The sequence below is a fragment of the Caretta caretta genome, chromosome 5, assembly GCF_965140235.1.
Source record: "Caretta caretta isolate rCarCar2 chromosome 5, rCarCar1.hap1, whole genome shotgun sequence".
Lineage (NCBI taxonomy): Eukaryota > Metazoa > Chordata > Testudines > Cheloniidae > Caretta > Caretta caretta.
Window position 1 is genome coordinate 1,091,749 of NC_134210.1, and position 18,119 is coordinate 1,109,867.

Consider the following 18,119-nt stretch of genomic DNA (forward strand, 5'->3'; position numbering starts at 1 on the left):
TCAGTTTTGAATTTGCCTCCTTTCAGTTTCATTGAATGTCTCCTTGTTCTTGTGTTATGAGACCCGCAGCTTCTATTCTCTTGCCCTCCCTTCTCTAGAGCAGACAAGGTGTGGGAGGGGATATCTTATATTGGACCAACTTCTGTTGGGGAGAGAGACAAGCATTTGAGCTCACCCCGAGCTCTTCCTCAGATCTGTGTAGCTCCTAAGTGTGTCTCTCTCACCAACAGCCGCTGGCCCAATACAAAGTATTAGCACCCCACTGTGTCTCTCTGATGGCCTGGGACCCACATGGCTACAAAACAGCACTGCACACAACAAAGGAAGCTCTCTGGAGCGATCATTGTCTTATATTCTTTTATTATGGATCCTCCTATTCATCTTGTCTCTAAGGTAACAGTCCCACTCTTTTCCATTGCTCTTTACAGGAGAGTTTTTCCAAGCCCTTGAGCATTTTCCTTGTCCATCTCTGAACCCCGCTAGCTCTGTGCTGTCCTGTGGGAGGTGGGCTGGCTGCACGTTGCGGTCAGATGGGGCTACACCATTGACTCATCATTGCAAGGTCATGTTTTTCTTATTATTCTTCATCCCTTTCCTTATGCCTCCTGACGACATGCTGGCTTTTGTAGAGGGTTTCATTGCACTGTCTGCGATGAAACCCACTTCCCTGGCTTGGGTTGACAGTGTATTTTGAAGGCTTGTTTAGTGTCCTCTTGTGGGGACCTTAGTCAAAGGCCTTTTGAAAGTCAACCTTTTCTCCTGGATCCAGTACTTTATTGACACAGAAGTCTAAGAGATTAGTGACAAAGTATTTTCCTTTGCCAAATCCATGCTGCTCGGACCCTATCATGTCATGGTCTTCCAGTTGTTTTGTTAATCTATTTTAATTAGCATTTTGACCAGTTTACCCAGTTCAGAGGCAAGGCTTACTAGTCTGTAATTCCTTGGGTCACCCTTTGTAACAGGGTTGCCTGCCCCTTTAAAGGCTAGGGGGGCTGGAGCCAGCCAGCAATGTTCAGTTCTCAGACCCAGCTGGGAAGGAGTCAGGTGATCTCCATAACAGGCAGAGAGACTCTGTTGGAGAGGTGCTGCAGGAGGGAGATTTGCTCCTGTGGCTGCCCCAGAGCAGAGCGAGGCACACAGTGAAAGGTCAGTGAGGTGTCAGGCCTTGCTGGGCTGGAAGCCCTGCCCATGGAGAGAATGCAGGCTGGCAATCAGCCCTGGGAACTGAGGGGAAACTGAGGCAGCAGAAGAGAAAATGAAAGCAGCTACACAAAGTAATGGCAGATGTGAAACATAAGAACAGCCATACTGGGTCAGACCAATGGTCCATCTAGCGCAGTGTCCTGTCTGCTGATAGTGGTCACTGCCAGATGAACAGAACAGGGGCAATCATCATGTGATCCATCCCCTGTCGTCCACTCCCAGCTTCTGGCAGTCAGAGGCTTAGATGTTGCATCCATGACCATCTTGACTAATAGCCATTGATGGAGCTATCCTCAATGGATTTAGCTAATTGGTTTTTTTTTTAATCCATTTATAGTTTTGCCTTCACAAAATTCTCTGGCAACGAGTTCCAGAAGTTGACTCTGCGTTGTGTGAAGAAATACTTCCTTCTGTTTGTTTTAAACCTGCTGCCTGTTAAATTAATTTGATGACCCCAGTTCTTGTGTTATGAGAAGGAGTAAATAACGCTTCCCTGTTCACTTTCTCCACCCCAGTCATGATTTTATAGACCTCGATCATATCGCCCCTTAGTCGTCCCTTTTCCACGCTGAAAAGTCCCGGTCTTTTTAATCTCTCCTCATATGGAAGCTGTTCCCCACCCCTCATCATTTTGTTGCTCTTCTCTGCACCTTTTCCAATTCCAATAGATCTTTTTTGAGATGGGGCGACCACATCTGCACGCAGTATTCCAGGTGTGGGCGTACATTGGATTTATCTAGTGGCATTATGATATTTACTGTCTTATTATCTATCCCTTTCCTAATGGTTCAAAACATTCTGTTCGCTGTTTTGACTGTCGCTGCACATTGAGTGGATGTTTTCAGAGAACTATCCACAATGACTCCAAGATCTTCCTTGAGTGGGAACAGCTAATTTGGATCCCATGTGTTTGTACATATAGGTGGGATTATGATTTCCGATGTGCATTACTTTACATTTATCAACACTGAATTTCATCTGCCATTGTGTTGCCCAGTCACCCAGGTTTGAGAGATCCTTTTGTAGCTCTTCGCAGTCTGCCTGGGACTTCATTATCTTGAGTAGTTTTGTATCATCTGCAAATTTTGCCACCTCACTGTTTACCCCTTTCCCAGATCCTTTATGAATATGTTGAATAGGACTGGGCCCAGTACAGATCCCTGGGGGACACCTCTCTGCATTCTGAAAACTGACCATTTATTCCTTCCCTTTGTTCCGTGTCTTTTAACCAGTTACCAACCCAGGAGAGAATCTTCCCTCTTATCCCATGGCAGCTTCCTTTGCGTAAGAGCCTTTGGCGCGGGACCTTGTCACAGGCGGTCTGAAAGTCCAAGTACACTCTGTCCCCTGGCCCCCTTTGCCCACAAGCTTGTTGACCCCCCGCTCAGTGAATGGTAATATAGTGGGGAGGCCTCGTTTCCCTTTACAAACGCCATGCTGACTCTTCCCCAACAAATCCCATTCACCTCGTAGCAGACAGGGCTGAGGTGCTAGAACTTGGGGTGCTGGGGAGCTGCTGCACCCCACGGCTTGAAGTGGTTTCTGTTATCTAATGGCTCTAGCACCCTGGGCTGGGGCTTGCCTGGTGACCTTCCCTGTTGATTTTTATAGGATGAAGGGACAGGACGCAGCTGCCTGCCAGCAGGTGGCACAGCAGGATCACACCCAAGGTCCTCCTGCAGCATCAGCAACGGGAGCGGCTCCTGAGGAACCTCGAGCAGCGAGCCGGAGAGAGTTGTGCTGGGCCTCGGTTTGCCGCCCTCCATCCCGGTGAGGAAATGCAGGAACCGCAGCCAATGGGAGCTGCGGGACAGCGCCTGTGGTCAGTGGCAGCATGCAGAGCCCTGTAGCTGCCCCTCCACCGAGGAACTGGAGGGACATGCCGGGAGCCGTCTGAGGTAAGCGCCACCTGGAGCCCACGCCCCAACCCCCTCCCGCACCCCAACCTCCTGCCCCAGCCCAGAGCCCCCTCCAGTACCCAAACTCCCTCCCAGAGCCTGCAACCCACACCCCTTCCTGCACCCCAACCCCCAGCCCTGAGCCTCCTCCCATATCCAAACTCCCTCCCGGAGCCCGCATCCCTCACTCCCTCCCACACCCCAACCCCCTGGCCCAGCCCGGAGCCCCCTGCCACACTCTTAACCCCTCTGCCCCAGCCCGGAGCCCCCTCCTGAACCCTGAACCCCTCATTCCTGGCCCCACCCCAGAGCCCTGACCCCCTCTCGCACCCCAGCTCCCTGCCCCAGCCTGGTGAAAACGAGTGAGTGCGCGAGGGTGGGGAAGAGTGAGCGACGGATGGAGGGGGGGTGGAGTGAGTGGTGGGCATGGCCTGAGAGAAGGGGCAGGGCAGGGGCAGGACCTCGGGGAAGGAGTGGGGCAGGGGTGTTTGGTTTTCTTGCTATTAGAAAGTTGGCTACCCTAAAGCCAGCAGCTTGTACCCCAACGGCCTTATTTAAGTGTAGGTGCAGCTTTCCCCACCGTCCAGCCTTTTGGGGCAGGAGCTGGTTTCAGAGAGCGGCATATTGTCATCAGCTCACCTGCTTCACACGCAGGCTCCTCAGAAGCCCCAGGCCCAGGGACTCTGCTTGTTAACTGATCTGTCTGGTCCAGCCCCCCTGCTTCTGACCCCTCAGTCTCAGACGGGTCCTCGGCTTTACTACCAGGAGAAGCCGGGCTGTGGTAGGAACCTCCCCAGCATCCTCTGGGCTCCCTGACTTCGAGAAAGGGGCAAGGCAGGAGGCTGGGGATTTCAGAGCAACGAGCTTTAATCGGCCCCTGGCAGACTGGCCGAAGCAATAGATGGTTGTGACACGAATGGGACAAACTAGCCCAGCTTCTGCGAAGGAAAATCCTGCCTCAGGAGCCTCCAGGACTCCTCTGAGCATGTCAGGGCACAGTGGATAAAGGAGAACCCGCCAGTATAGTGTCCTTGGGCTTCCGAGCACCGACGGGGAAGCTAAGTAGTGCTGGGGTTAGAGGCAAAGTGCTGTGCTGGCTAAGTCAGAACGCGAAGACGAGGCGTGAATCGCCGGTTTGAACACGGTGAAAGACTGACAGTGGGGCATCCCCAGGTTCTGTGCCAGGCCTCGCCTGGTGAAATAAATTAATGCCCTGGAACATGGGCTCACAGGGATGGGGCAGAATTCCCAGGTGACAACCTTATTTTGGTTAATAAAAGCAGAAAGGACCATGAGGAACTTCAGAGGGACCTAACCAAGCCAGGCGAACGGGCAGCAGGGTGGCCGGGGAATTCCGTGTGTCAATGCTCAGAAACGTATGATAAAGAGAGTCACTTGACCTGCTCCTACAGCTCTCACGGTACTGGTTTAACTCTCGACGCAGGACAAATTCCAGGGTATCACTTTGGGCACCTCAGTGAAATCTCTGCTCCGTGAGCAGCAGGGGCCCGGGCCAAAGACACAAACCAAATGGAGATGGGCTGTGTGACGGAGTGGGACTGTTCTTGATGTTTCCTCTGAGTATTGTGGGGGTGCCTCAGTTTCCCCTGTGCAGTTCTTAAGTATCTAGGTGGTGGGGTAAGGGTGTATGATCATTGCAGAGCCCTAGAGGGCAGGTGTGTGCAGGAGTCTGGACACAGAGAATGGCTGACTCCCTGTTTCCTGGCAACTGATGGCCTGGGCCCTTCCCCCCTGCCAGGTGAGAGCTAAAGGGTTGGAGAACAAAGGAATCCAGTGACCTCCTGGCCCGGGAAAGGGGAAAGCCCAGAGGAGGAGGGGCTGGAGGGAGTTTTCAGTTTGGGGCTGACTGGAACATGGAGTGAAGGGCAGACGGGGTTGTCTGGCTCACTGCCCCCCAAAATGGACCCAGCTGAGGGGTCCTGTTCTCTGCACCTACAAGCTCTGTGTTAGACCATGTTCCTGTTGTCTAATAAACCTCTGTTTTACTGGCTGGCTGAGAGTCACGTCTGACTGCGGAGTTGGGGGGCAGGACCCCCCTGGGTGGACTCGCTGTGGGAAGCGCACGGAGGGACAGAGGATGCTGAATGCTCCGAGGTCAGACCCAGGAAGGTGGAAGCTGTGTGAGCTGTGTGTCCTGCAGACATGCTGCTCACAGGAAGGCGACTGCCCCAGAGTCCTGCCTGGTTTCATGGGGAGCAGTTCCAGAGAATCGCCCAGGGACTCCGTGACAGGCTGGGATGGAGAATTATATGGAAAATATCCGAATGACTCTTAATCATTGGAACACCCACCTGGTATACAGCTCTGCTCACCCCGTCTCAGAAAGGACACCACAGAAACAGAGGGGTCAGAGACGGGCAGTGAGAAAGATTAGAAGCTAAAGAGACTCCCTAGGTTGGGTTAGGGTGCAAAGACAGGAACTGTTTATCTTAAAGAGACAACATATAAGAGGGATGTGAGTCACAGATCAAGGCCAGAAGGGACAATTGTGATCATCTAGTCTGACCCCCTGTACAGCATGGGCCATAAGACCAGTCTGACCCTCTGTACAGCGTGGGCCCTAGGACCGGTCTGACCCCCTGCACAGCACGGGCCCTAGGACCAGCCTGACCCCCTGCACAGCACAGGCCATAAGGCATCCCTGGCTTAATTCCTGCTTGATGACCAGATCTTTTAGACTAACGTCCAGTTCTGATTTAAACGTTGGCAGGGACAGAGAATCCACTACGGCGCTTGGGAAATTGTTCCAATGCTTAATGGCCCTCACTTAAAATTTGTCCTTTATTTCCAGTCTGAATTGATCTAGTTTCATCTTCTACCCACTAGATCGTGTGATACCTTTGTCTGCTAGATTGAAGACCCTTCTATTCACAACTTTCTGTTCCTCACATAGGTACCTACAGACTGTGATCAAGTCACCCCTTTACCTTCTCTTTAAGCTGAACAGATGGAGCTCCTGGAGTCTCTCACTGTCAGGTGTGTTTTCCAATTCTTTAATCATTCTCCTGGCTCTTCTCTGAACCCTCTGCAATTTTCAGTCCTTCTGGAAGTGTGGACAAGTTGTAAATTATCTGGGTCCACAGACTTAGAAATGTTTAGCTGCTGTGTGACACTCTCCCAGCTACTGATAGACTAGAACGTGTTTCCTTGTCACTGTCAGAGATGAGCAGAGGATCCGGCTTCTTTCCTAACACAGAAGTAGCCAGGGAACTCATCTGCCATTTCTGCTGCACGACTGACCGTTGTATCAGCCAGACCAGTGCCAGGATTTAACTTGTTCCTCAATGGGCACCTCTCAGCTGTCGGGGTTGGAGCACGCCCAAGACACCAGCTACCAGAGCGATCAGGTCCCAGAGCAAGGTGACAAACACCTGCCAGCAGGATTCATTGTTGGGGCAGCAAGGACCCCCAGGTACTCAACAGCCTCCTTGCCGTAAAAGGGGCTCGGATTAATTCCTTCCCAGCCTCCCCATGCTGCAGCGGGAGGGACACAGTCTGGGGGATCAAGAGGCCCCCAGGCAGTGCGTAGCTTTGGTAGGATGCTGCCATTTCCAGAGTGTCAACACAAAGCAGCTAAAGGAGGCACAAAGATCCTGCCGCAGGTCACTGGCCTGCCCTCCCTGGATGCTGTGGCCAGGGCCTCGCTGCGGTTTTCTGTACTGATAATTGCCCAGGGACGCTGTGCCACCAGGACCTCTGCAGTCAGTGTGGAAGGGCTCCTGGCAGGTGGGTGCAGCACTGCTGAGGCCTCTGAAACAAAGCTCTTAGCCCCTTGCAGAGCGGGCCCTGTCTGATCTCCTCTGGGAGGTGTGAGGCTCCATCCGGCTCCCACTCAGTCTCATCAGCCAGACTCCCCCACACCCCCTGAGCGGCAGTCCCAAGCACTGTGGGGGTTTGCTCTGCAATGCACAGGGCATGTCTGACTTGCCCCACATTCGCCATGGGTGCCAGACACGACTGATGAGCAGCCGGGGCTCATGGATGGTGCACGTTGGGCTCGGATGCCGCTCGCTTTGAGACGGACTGGCAGCCTGGTCTGGGGCACAACTGCCTCCTTTCTCAGGGACTCCTGAAAGCCTGGGTCCTTGCTAGAAATACTTCAGGGGCCTATTTCGCTGGGGTTCTCTGCTGGTGCCGCTCACTGTGGTATCCGAGCACCTGCCACGTGGGATTGGTTAGGGAATAAAGCGACCGAGCCCCGGGGCTTTGCCTGGCCCTGATGGACTCTGGAAGCTGAACAAGAAATGCTGGCCTTCCTTCCGGACCGGAGCACTGTGCCCTAGACAGCCGGACTCTGAAAAGGACGCAGGGTCAGAACGCACAAGAGCTCAACAAGGGCTCCCACACGGTGCTGCAGCCCAAAGAGCTAATGCAGCGCCTGGATGCATAAACAGCGGAGTACCAAGGAGGAGTGGGGAGGTGATTCTGCCCCTATATATGGCCTCGGTTAGACCAATCCTGGGTCCTGCGTCCAGGGCTGGGGGACACATTTTAAAAAGAATGTTGAAAAATTTGAGAGGGTACAAAGAAGAGCCACAAAACTGATTCCAGGTCTGGGAAAAATGGCTGATAGTGAGAGTGTTAAAGAGCTCGATCTGTTCAGTGTATCGAAAAGAAGATTTCAAGTGACCTTGGCAGGGTACTAAGGGCTCATTAACCTAGCAGGGACAGGCAGAACGAGAACCAACGACTGAAACCTGGAGCCAGACAAATTCAAATCAGAAATTAGGCAGAAATTTGTACTGGTGAAGGCGATGAACATTGGCGTTGGGATATTTTTACAAGGCTGCTGGTGTCTCTGAGAGGCTAGGATGGGGAAGCTGAGTTAGAGACGGGCCCTGGGCCAGATCGGGGGAGATATTGGCATGTGGGTGCAGTGGGGGGTTTCCCTTTATCCAGAGCGATGCAACGTGGCACGCAGGGCCCGTCTCTTGTCAGCGAGTGTGGCCCGGGGGGGCGTGCAGGCGACGCTGCCAGGGAAGGAGGCCGGGCGGTGTCCGGGCAGGATGAGACACTGCAGAGACATGCCACAGCAACAGCAACCAACCCACAGGAAGTGTTGGGCAATGGAAGCAGATGGACGACAGGCTGCCCTTGGAGGGACCCGGGAGTGGCTGTAAAACCAGAATCCAGAGCCTAGAGCCGGGGATGCAGCTGCAGAGCAGGAAGCAACAGGCTGCTGCTGGCCCTGGCAGAGCAAACACCATAAACCCGAGGAAGTGGCAGTTGCTGTTTTAGGCTCCGAGGAGGCCTTGGCTCCGTTCCCCTTATTTTCTCTCGAAACAGCAAAAAAATCAAACTTATCGCTGGGCTGAGCTCGGCCGCCCCAGCGTCCCCCTGCTCCCAGGGACAACGTCCTGAGGGGGAAGCTGCGTCACCGGCTCCGAGGCCCCACGCAGTCTCTTCCCTAATGGTCTCTGGAAGTCTCCGGCAAGTGCCCCCTTGCCCAGACCACGGCTCCATGCCGCTGGTTCCCAGCTCCTGGCCCTGGCTCAGCACCTCCCCTTCTGACATTCTGGAGGGTGCGATCGCTCCTCTCCTCCCTCGGGCCCCTCAGCCCCCAGAGCCTCCTGCCCATTCTCCAGTCTGCTCCGATACCCCGCCCAGCTCCAGGGATCCCCACAATGGGGCTGCCTCTCTCCCAGGGCCAGGGGCTGTCTGTGTTCACAGCATGGCACTCCCTTGCCACCTGTCTGCATTGCCAGGACCCGGTCCAGTGCTGGGCACGGCCTCGCTGTGTCAAGGGGTGTTTCCCCTCCTGCCCTGCCCCTTCTGTTCCTGTGCGTTCGCTGATCCCCGGGTCACCAGGCCCTTTCTGATATCAAGACACCCGAAACTGAACACAAACACCTGGGCCAGGTGGCCCCGCGGGGCTGAGGGACTGGAACCGCCCTGCTCTGCCCCTCACATCCCATTGCCTTTCCCTACTACCACATGACAAGGCAAACTCCTGTCCAATGAGCTGCTCCCTCCCCCTCATGCCCATGAGCCATTCCAGCTCCCCGACTTCACGCTACTCACCAGCTGCTGTTTCTTGCCCATGTCTCTGATCTCTTGGGGTCGTGTTGACTTCTCTGTGGCCCTAGGGCTCATGGTGCCCCAGTTCATCCTCCAGTCCCGCACAGACGGCCTCTACCCCTTCATCTAGCCACCTTCTTCCCTGCATTCCTATCACTGAAGATAGAAGTTCATACATCCAGGAAGGAGGAAGGCAGGGCGCTCCTAGGCCTGGGGCCTGTATCTGGGGAAGCAGTGCCTCTGAAAGGATCGAGGGGCCATAGGCACAACATGGCTCCCAGAGGGATCCTGCGCCCGAAGGGTAACGCCGTCCTTGGGTGCAGAAACGGGAGCAGGGAGTAGGAGCAGGGAGGTGATTTTGCCTTTTACACAGCCCTTTACACAGCCCTTCTGCTGCTGCTAGTCATTTTCCACTCTCCCAACCCCAGCCCCCTACAGACAAGCTGAAGGAAATGGCTTCTCCCAGCTCCAGCCAACCTCCTTAGCGTACCTATTGACTGGTCAGAATACAGTCATTAAGGTTACCTGCCCTCCGTTGTCCCTAGTGTGGTGTGTATGTGCTGCCGGCCCTGCCAGCCCATGGTGGGTACACAGAGGTGGAAAGGCATTTTCCTAAGAACAACTGCACACCGTCAGCCAGAATTGCACTGACAGATTCCCCAGCTCGTCACAGGCCCACTTGGGGGGCCCAGCCTGCCTCACCAACACCCCAGGAGAGTGGCTGCTGGAACACAGCTCAGTTCTACATGCTGTGGGACTATTTGAGGATGGGGTATCTCAGGATAACTGGGGCCCAGCCCTTTTAAACAGCTGCAGCTGCTGGCATCTGCCACCTTGACTTGAAACTTGGAAACGCCCCAGAAAGCCAGTACTGGAGATGTGGACAATACTCCCTTTTGATCCCCTGAGTCTGCCTGTGCATCATCCCAGACCCAGGCTCTGCCTGAGCAGATCAGAGCCAAGGGGCAGGTAAACTGACTTCAACAAGTCCCCAGGGCAGGAACCATCATGTGTCTGGTACTCTTCTGCATGGTGACGTTTCGGCTGTGGCTCTGGCTTTCTCCAGGGAGCCTCTGGAGGAACTCCACAAATTGCTAAGGAGGAGTACAAAATATCAGTCAAACGAGTTACACCTGGCAAGGGGCATTGTGATGGGGTGTACAAACCCCTCACTGGTCAGCAAGGGGATAAAAAGCAGGGCCCAGCCCCTCTGCCCATGCTGAGCATGCTCCAGTTGGAGGTGGGGTTTAAAAGGAAGCCAGACACCTCAGGTGGGAGCAGACCGGGCAGGGAGAAGGACTTGCTCTGAGAGCTCTGGAGGAGAACGTAGCTGGATCCAGACTGGGAGAATGAATGTCGGTGAGTGGCAGTCCTTGCGGGCCAAATCCAGGAGATTTTTTTTTCCCAACATGACATAATGTCATTTTCTTAAAATATCCTATTACAATCTCCTGGATTGCTTTCCGTAGTCACCGGGAGATCAGTGCCAATTCCGGGAGACTCCAGGCCAACCCTGGAGGGTTGGCAACTCTAAGTGGGAGGGCCCGGGGTTCCCCTACCCCTCCTTCTGTAACCACTAGGCAAGATGGCTGCCAGGGTCTCCACCCATGAGGTGCTGGACTGTGAACCTGTTCACAGGTGTAAACAGCAATAAGAAGAGGTTCATTAAATACAGTTGGCACAAGAGAAAGACCTACTTAGCGGGGCAGGAGAGCTCATAGCTGATGACATCAAGAAAGCTCAGCTGTGTAATGCCTGTTTTGCCTCAGTCTTCACTAAAAATCTTAATGGTGACCAGATACTGAACTCAGTTAATATTAACAAGAGGGAAGGAATGCAAGCTGACATAGGGAAGGGACAGGTTAAAGAATATTTAGATAAAATATTCAAGTCAGCAGGGCCTGATGAAATTCATCCTAGGGTACTTCCGGAACTAGCTGAAGCAAGCTTGGAACTGTTAGCAACTCTCTTTGAGAGCTCCTGGAAGACAAGTAAGGTTTCAGAGGCCAGCAGTAGGGCAAACCTAGTGCCTCTCTTTAAAAAGGGGAACAAAGAGGACCTGAGAAATTACAGACCAGTCAGCTGAACTTTGATCCTAAGAAAGATACAAATTATTAAATGATTATTTTGTCAGCACCAGAGGAAAGTAGGATTATAAGGAATAGCCAGCATGGATTTGTTAAGAACAAATCATGCCAAACCAACCTAATTTCCTTCTTTGACGGGTTTAGTGGTCTAGTGGATAGAGGGGAAGCAGTAGAAGTGATATATCTTCGTAAGCTTTTGACAAAGTCCCTCATGATATTCTCATAAGCAGATGAGAGAAATATGGTCTAGATGAAATTACTATAACGTGGGTGCACAACAGGTTGAAAGAGTGTACTCAGAGAGTACTTATCAATAATCCACCGTCCAACTGGGAGGGCATATCTAGTGGGGTCCCACGGGAATTAATCCTGGCTTTAGTACTAATCAATATTTTCATTAATGACGTGGCTAATGGAGAGGAGAGTATGCATATAAAGTTTGCAGATAACATCAAGTTGGGAGGTTTGCAAGCACGTTGGAGGACAAGATTAGAATTCAAAATGACTGTGACAATTTGGAGAATTGGTCTGAATTCAAGATGGAATTCAATAAAGACAAGTGCAAAGTGCTTCACTTAGGAGGGTAAAATCAAATGCACAACTACGAAATAGGGAATAACTGGCTAGGTGGTAGCGCAGCTGAAAAGGATCTGGGGGCTCTTGTCAATGAGAAATGGAATGAGTCAACAATGAGATGCAGTTGAAAAAGGCTAGTATCATTCCGGGGTATATAAGACATGGGAAGTAATTGTCCTGCTCTGCTCGGCACTGGGGAGGCCCCCGCTGAAGTACTGCATCCATTTCTGGGCGCTGCACTTTAGGAAAGATGTGGACAAATTGGAGTGTTCAGAAGAAAGCAATAAAAGGTTTAGAAAACCTGACCTATGAAGAAAGGTTAAAACCTGGGCATGTTTAGGCTTGAGGAAAGGAGACTGAGGGGGACCTGATAAGTCTCCAAATACGTTAAGGGCTGTTATAAAGAGGATGGTGATCAAAGAGGTTATAAAGAGGTTGGAAAAACCCCTGTCAGGGATGATCTAGGGTTGCTTGGTCCTGCCTCCGCGCATGGAGCTGGACTTGGCAGCCTCTCAAGTTCCCTTCCTGCCCCACATTTCTCTGGTTCTGTGCTGGTCATGGGACCTTCCGCACGACAGCTGGATTTGGCCTGGCAAATGCTTTTCCCGGTTTTACTTTAGTCCTGCAGCCTCCACGGCTGCCAGAGCTTGTATTTTTTTCCACGTGTCACCCAGCCGCACATGTCCTGCCCCAGCCCAGGCCCAACTGTGCTTGTCTCTCTGGGAGGTTTCTGGGGATGCAGAGCAGAAGGCATTGGGGACAGAAGCTCCATCTGAACGGGGTTGCAGAAGGGGTCAGCTCAGCCCTGTCTGGGGCACTGGGACTGGCCAGAATCCACGGGGTTTCTCTGCTGGCGGGAATGTGCTGTCCCAGGTGACAGGGTTATATCCCCCTGGGAGGGAGAGGAAGACCAGACCTTCCCCTTCTCACCGCTTCACAGAGCCATGTTAGGTCTGGGCATATATGGTCAGGCCCATACTTCCCCTGACAGGCCCCCCAGGGGCACCCCACCACTGGTCGGCAATGGGCTCTCTTAGGTGACTCTACACTGCTAGCCCCTTGCACCTGAAATGCCCTCCCTCTGCCCAATCCAGGGAGCCAGATCCTTCCCCAGATCCCTTCTCAAGGCTCATTTCTGCCATAATGCCTACGAGAGCCTGCCTGAAGTCGTCGGCCTGGCTCAGAAGCGACACGATTTGTTGTAGTGATGCAGCAGTGTCACCAGAGTTAAGGTTGCATCACAACCTTTCTAAATCCTCTAAAATCAATGTGCTCACTCTGATTCCTTTGAGATTTGGTTTGCCTCAAGAGGCTGCAGGACAGGATCAGTGACCCAAACTTGGGGTCATTTGATCCAGGGGTTGTGGAGATATAAGCCCTGAAAAAAGAGCAATTTTTCAAAATGGTTCTAGGCGTGTGTTGTTTTTTTTTGGGGTTTTTTTTTTTGAAGAGCTAGAGATCAAACTAAATCGTTGAGGTGCAGGTCAATTGGTTTCAGCTGGTCAGTTTTTACCAAGGTCGTGCTTGGCTTCCACACAGGCTTTGGGGGACCCAAGCTGGGAATGGTATTTAAGAACATGTTCCTTCTTGGCTTGCATAGATGTGCAGCCTGGAAGGCTTACAGGCTGCATGTGCCAAAAAAGGGGGCGGAATGAGATGGGTTCTATGAAGCTGCTTCATGCTTGCCTGGGTAGTTTGCGGGAGTGTAGCAAGGCCACTGCCCAAGAGAAAACCAGGCCACTGATCTTTCTAGTCTGAACCTTTGTACACCTGTGCAACAAAGATTTGATAACCGAGGTTGCTTGCTACCCGTTCTCCGTTACAATAGAACATGTTTTTATTTTATGGGGCGGTTTCCTGGGAACACCGCAGAATAGTCCGCAGGCGATCTAACCAAAATGTTTGTTGTATCAGGTGGAGAGGAGCCAGATGACTCTGCAGTGAGGGGGCAGGGAACACTGACCGCAAGAGGAGTTGTGCCTGCAAAGAGGTGGGAAATGAGGACGGGTGGCAAGCAAGATTTGGATTGGTGGTTTGGAAAATCTGTATTTTACTCAATGAGGCCTGTGGGGGGCATGGGGCAAGTGGCTACTTCCTGACCTTGGAGCATCGATTCATGCGGCATTTCTAAAAACACGTAGCAGAGAGGTTTGGAACTAACCACACGGGTCCCCTGGCCACAGAGGGAAAAGAAGTGCGAGTAGCATAGCCAGCATGTGGATTCTGGCTGCTCCCTGGATCACAAGGTGGCAGAAGTGTGCGGGAGAGCCGGGGGTTGCTGACTAGAGGCGGATTTGGATGTTGTCATTTACACCGTGTACACAGCAGGTCGCGAGGCTGCTATTAGCAGGTACCAGATCTGGCCCGGCTACAAAGAGATCTGGCCTGGCCACAGAGAGAGACACCAGATGTGTAAAAAGAAAAGGAGGACTTGTGGCACCCTAGAGACTAACCAATTTATTTGAGCATAAGCTTTCGTGAGCTACAGCTCACTTCATCGGATGCATCGCATACAATCGCATACAATCACGCCGTCTGTGAAGTTGGAGACAGATCAGCCTGTGAAGTGTCTCGCAGTCATTCTAGTTTTCTAATTACAGGACTCGAACACATAACAAGTTGGTCGTCTGGCTGTCCATTAGTTACAACAACGGGCTGTGCTTGGTTTGGAATAGTTGAGTCTCCTTCGTGTTCTGCATCCACCATCGGTAGAGTTTGCTCTGTTTGTTATTTCTGGGGAACAAACTGTAGTTCTCGATGGTTTCAGGTGAACTCTCACCATCAGTCTTGCTCACATATCGTCTGGGGGGTACTGAATTCTTTTTCTTTACAACACCGAACGTTGTCCATCCTTTCTCTTTATCCAGTTTGATAGGAACTTGGTCACCAGGTTCTAGACCCAGCAGTTCTCTGATAGACGTCTTTTGTGTAAATGTGTTATAAGCTCATTTTGCCTTTTAATCCGATTTGGCTGCTGTCTGCATGTTTGGCCACTTTAGAGACAGGCTCTTTTCCAGTGTTGGAACAGTAGTTCCGAGTTGTATTCCCATCAGGAGTTGGGCTGGACTATATCCAATAGCTCCTGCTAGTATTCATCTGTAGCTCAGAAGAGCAAGAAATGGATCTTCCTGCTGTAGGTTTTTCTTGGCTTTCTGGAGAGGCTGAGAGGGTAATGTGGGCTGCTAGTAATATGATCAAAATGGAATTTCATTCAGAAAGACTTAAATTCTGTTGCAGTGAATTGTGGTCCATTGTCCGTCATTAGTTGTACTGAAATATCAAAATAAACTAAAGTGCACTTCAGTTGCTCAGTAACGCTGCAACATTCAATGTCTTTCAAGTACATTATTTCTATATACCTGGAAAAACAGTCCACTGTGACCAGGTAATGATGTCCTCTGAATTCGCACAAATCTGCAGTTAGTCTCTTCCAGAGTCTGACTGGTAGAGGTGTTGTTATTCAAGGTTTGTTGTGTTGTGTTGGTCTGTTAATTCTACAATGGTAACAGGTGGATACTTTATTGTATGTATGCCCTTGACGATGCCTGACCACCGCACTGACTGGTTGGCCTGTTCACGGCATTTAATGAATCCTTGATGTGATTCATGGATGAGGATTAGGATTTCTTGTCTCATTTTGTTTGGGATTATGATGCAATTGCCTTTAATCATGAGTCCATTTGGCTAGCTTAATTATCCATGTACCACAAAGTAGTCCCTTGTCAGTTCCTTTGTGTCCTTTAGACACTTGGGCCAGCCGCCCCTAATGTAACTTAGAACTTCTTGAAGTTACGTGTCTGTCAAGGTTTCTTTTTGTAACTGGAGTAGTCTCCTTCCTGATACTGGTCTGTATGTGTCCACAGCATCCATGTATGCCTTTATGTCCTCTTCGAGCTCATTAGTAGTTGAGTGCGATGCTGGGCTCTGTGCAGAGTGTCTGCTGCAACCAGATTTTCCCCAGGAACATACTTAGCAGTTGGGTTAAATCACATTAACCTTAGCAATAGATGTTGGCATCTCAGCAGTGCTTGGTCCAGGTCTTTTCCATAAACAATGTTTACAAGCAATTTGTGGTCTGGTATCAATGTAAATGAATCCTGTGTACACAGATAGCTGTAATAGTTCTCACATGCCCATACGCTTCCCAGGCTCCTTGCCAATCTGTGCATACCGTTTTTCTGCTTCTGTGAAGCCTGAGAGCAAAGTGCAGCTGGTTTCCACACAGAGCCATGCTGTCGGAACAAGAAACCACCTAGGTCAGGGCTGCTTGCATCTGCACTGCCCAGGATGGGTTTGTTCACATCATAGTACTTGAGAACTGGAGCTGTGGAGGTCATTTCTTTTTCCTTTTTAAAGACAATTTCTTGATTTGGCCCCCAGAGCCAAGGTGTGTTGAACTTTAGCAGTTCATTCCCTGGTTTTGTCAGTGTAGAAAGGTCTTAGAATCATAGAATATCAGGGTTGGAAGGGACCTCAGGAGGTCATCTAGTCCAACGTCCTGCTCAAAGCAGGACCGATCCCCAATTAAATCATCCCAGCCAGGGCTTTGTCAAGCCGGGCCTTAAAAACTTCTAAAGGAGATTCCACCACCTCCCTAGGTAACGCATTCCAGTGTTTCACCACCCTCTTAGTGAAAAAGTTTTTCCTAATATCCAACCTAAATCTCCCCCACTGCAACTTGAGACCATTACTCCTTGTTCTGTCATCTGCTACCACTGAGAACAGTCTAGAGCCATCCTCTTTGGAACCCCCTTTCAGGTATCAAATCCCCCCTCACTCTTCTCTTCCGCAGACTAAACATCCCCAGATCCCTCAGCCTCTCCCCATAAGTCATGTGTTCCAGACCCCTAATCATTTTTGTTGCCCTCCGCTAGAGTCTTTCCAATTTTTCCACATCCTTCTTGTAATGTGGGGCCCAAAACTGGACACAGTACTCCAGATGAGGCCTCACTCATGTTGAATAGAGGGGAACGATCATGTCCCTCGATCTGCTGGCAATGCCCCTACATATACATCCCAAAATGCCATTGGCCGTCTTGGCAACAAGGGCACACTGCTGACTCCTATCCAGCTTCTCATCCACTGTCACCCCAGGTCCTTTTCAGCAGAACTGCTGCCGAGCCATTCGGTCCCTAGTCTGTAGCGGTGCATGGGATTCTTCCGTCCTAAGTGCAGGACTCTGCACTTGTCCTTGTTGAACCTCATCAGATTTCTTTTGGGCCAGACCTCCAATTTGTCTAGTCCCTCTGTATCCTATCCCTGCCCTCCAGCGTATCTACCACTCCTCCCAGTTTAGTGTCATCTGCAAACTTGGTGAGGATGCAATCCACACCATCCTCCAGATCATTTATGAAGATATTGAACAAAACCGGCCCCAGGACCGATCCTTGGGGCACTCCACTTGATACCGGCTGCCAACTAGACATGGAGCTATTGATCACTACCCGTTGAGCCCGACAATCTAGCCAGCTTTCTACCCACCTTGTAGTGCATTCATCCAGCCCATACTTCCTTAACTTGCTGGCAACAATACTGTGGGAGACGGTGTAAAAAGCTTTGCTAAAGTCAAGGAACAAGATGTCCACTGCTTTCCCTTCATCTTAGTGTCATCTGCAAACTTGGTGAGGATGCAATCCACACCATCCTCCAGATCATTTATGAAGATATTGAATAAAACCGGCCCCTTGGGGCACTCCACTTGATACTGACTGCCAACTAGACATGGAGCCATTGATCACTACCCGTTGAGCCTGACAATCTAGCTAACTTTCTATCCACCTTATAGTCCATTCATCCAGCCCATACTTCTTTAACTTGCTGGCAACAATACTGTGGGAGACGGTGTAAAAAGCTTTGCTAAAGTCAAGGAACAAGATGTCCACTGCTTTCCCTTCATTCACAGAACCAGTTATCTCATCATAGAAGGCAATTAGATTAGTCACGCATGACTTGCCCTTGGTGAATCCATGCTGATTGTTCCTGATCACTTTCCTCTCCTCTAAGTGCTTCAGAACTGATTCCTTGAGGACCTGCTCCATGATTTTTCCAGGGACTGAGGTGAGGCTGACTGACCTGTAGTTCCCAGGATCCTCCTTCTTCCCTTTTTTAAAGATGGGCACTACATTAGCCTTTTTCCAGTCGTCCGGGACTTCCCCTGATCGCCATGAGTTTTCAAAGATAATGGCCAATGGCTCTGCAATCATATCCGCCAACTCCTTTAGCACTCTCGGATGCAGTGCATCCGGCCCCATGGACTTGTGCTCGTCCAGCTTTTCTAAATAGTCCCGAACCACTTCTTTCTCCACAGAGGGCT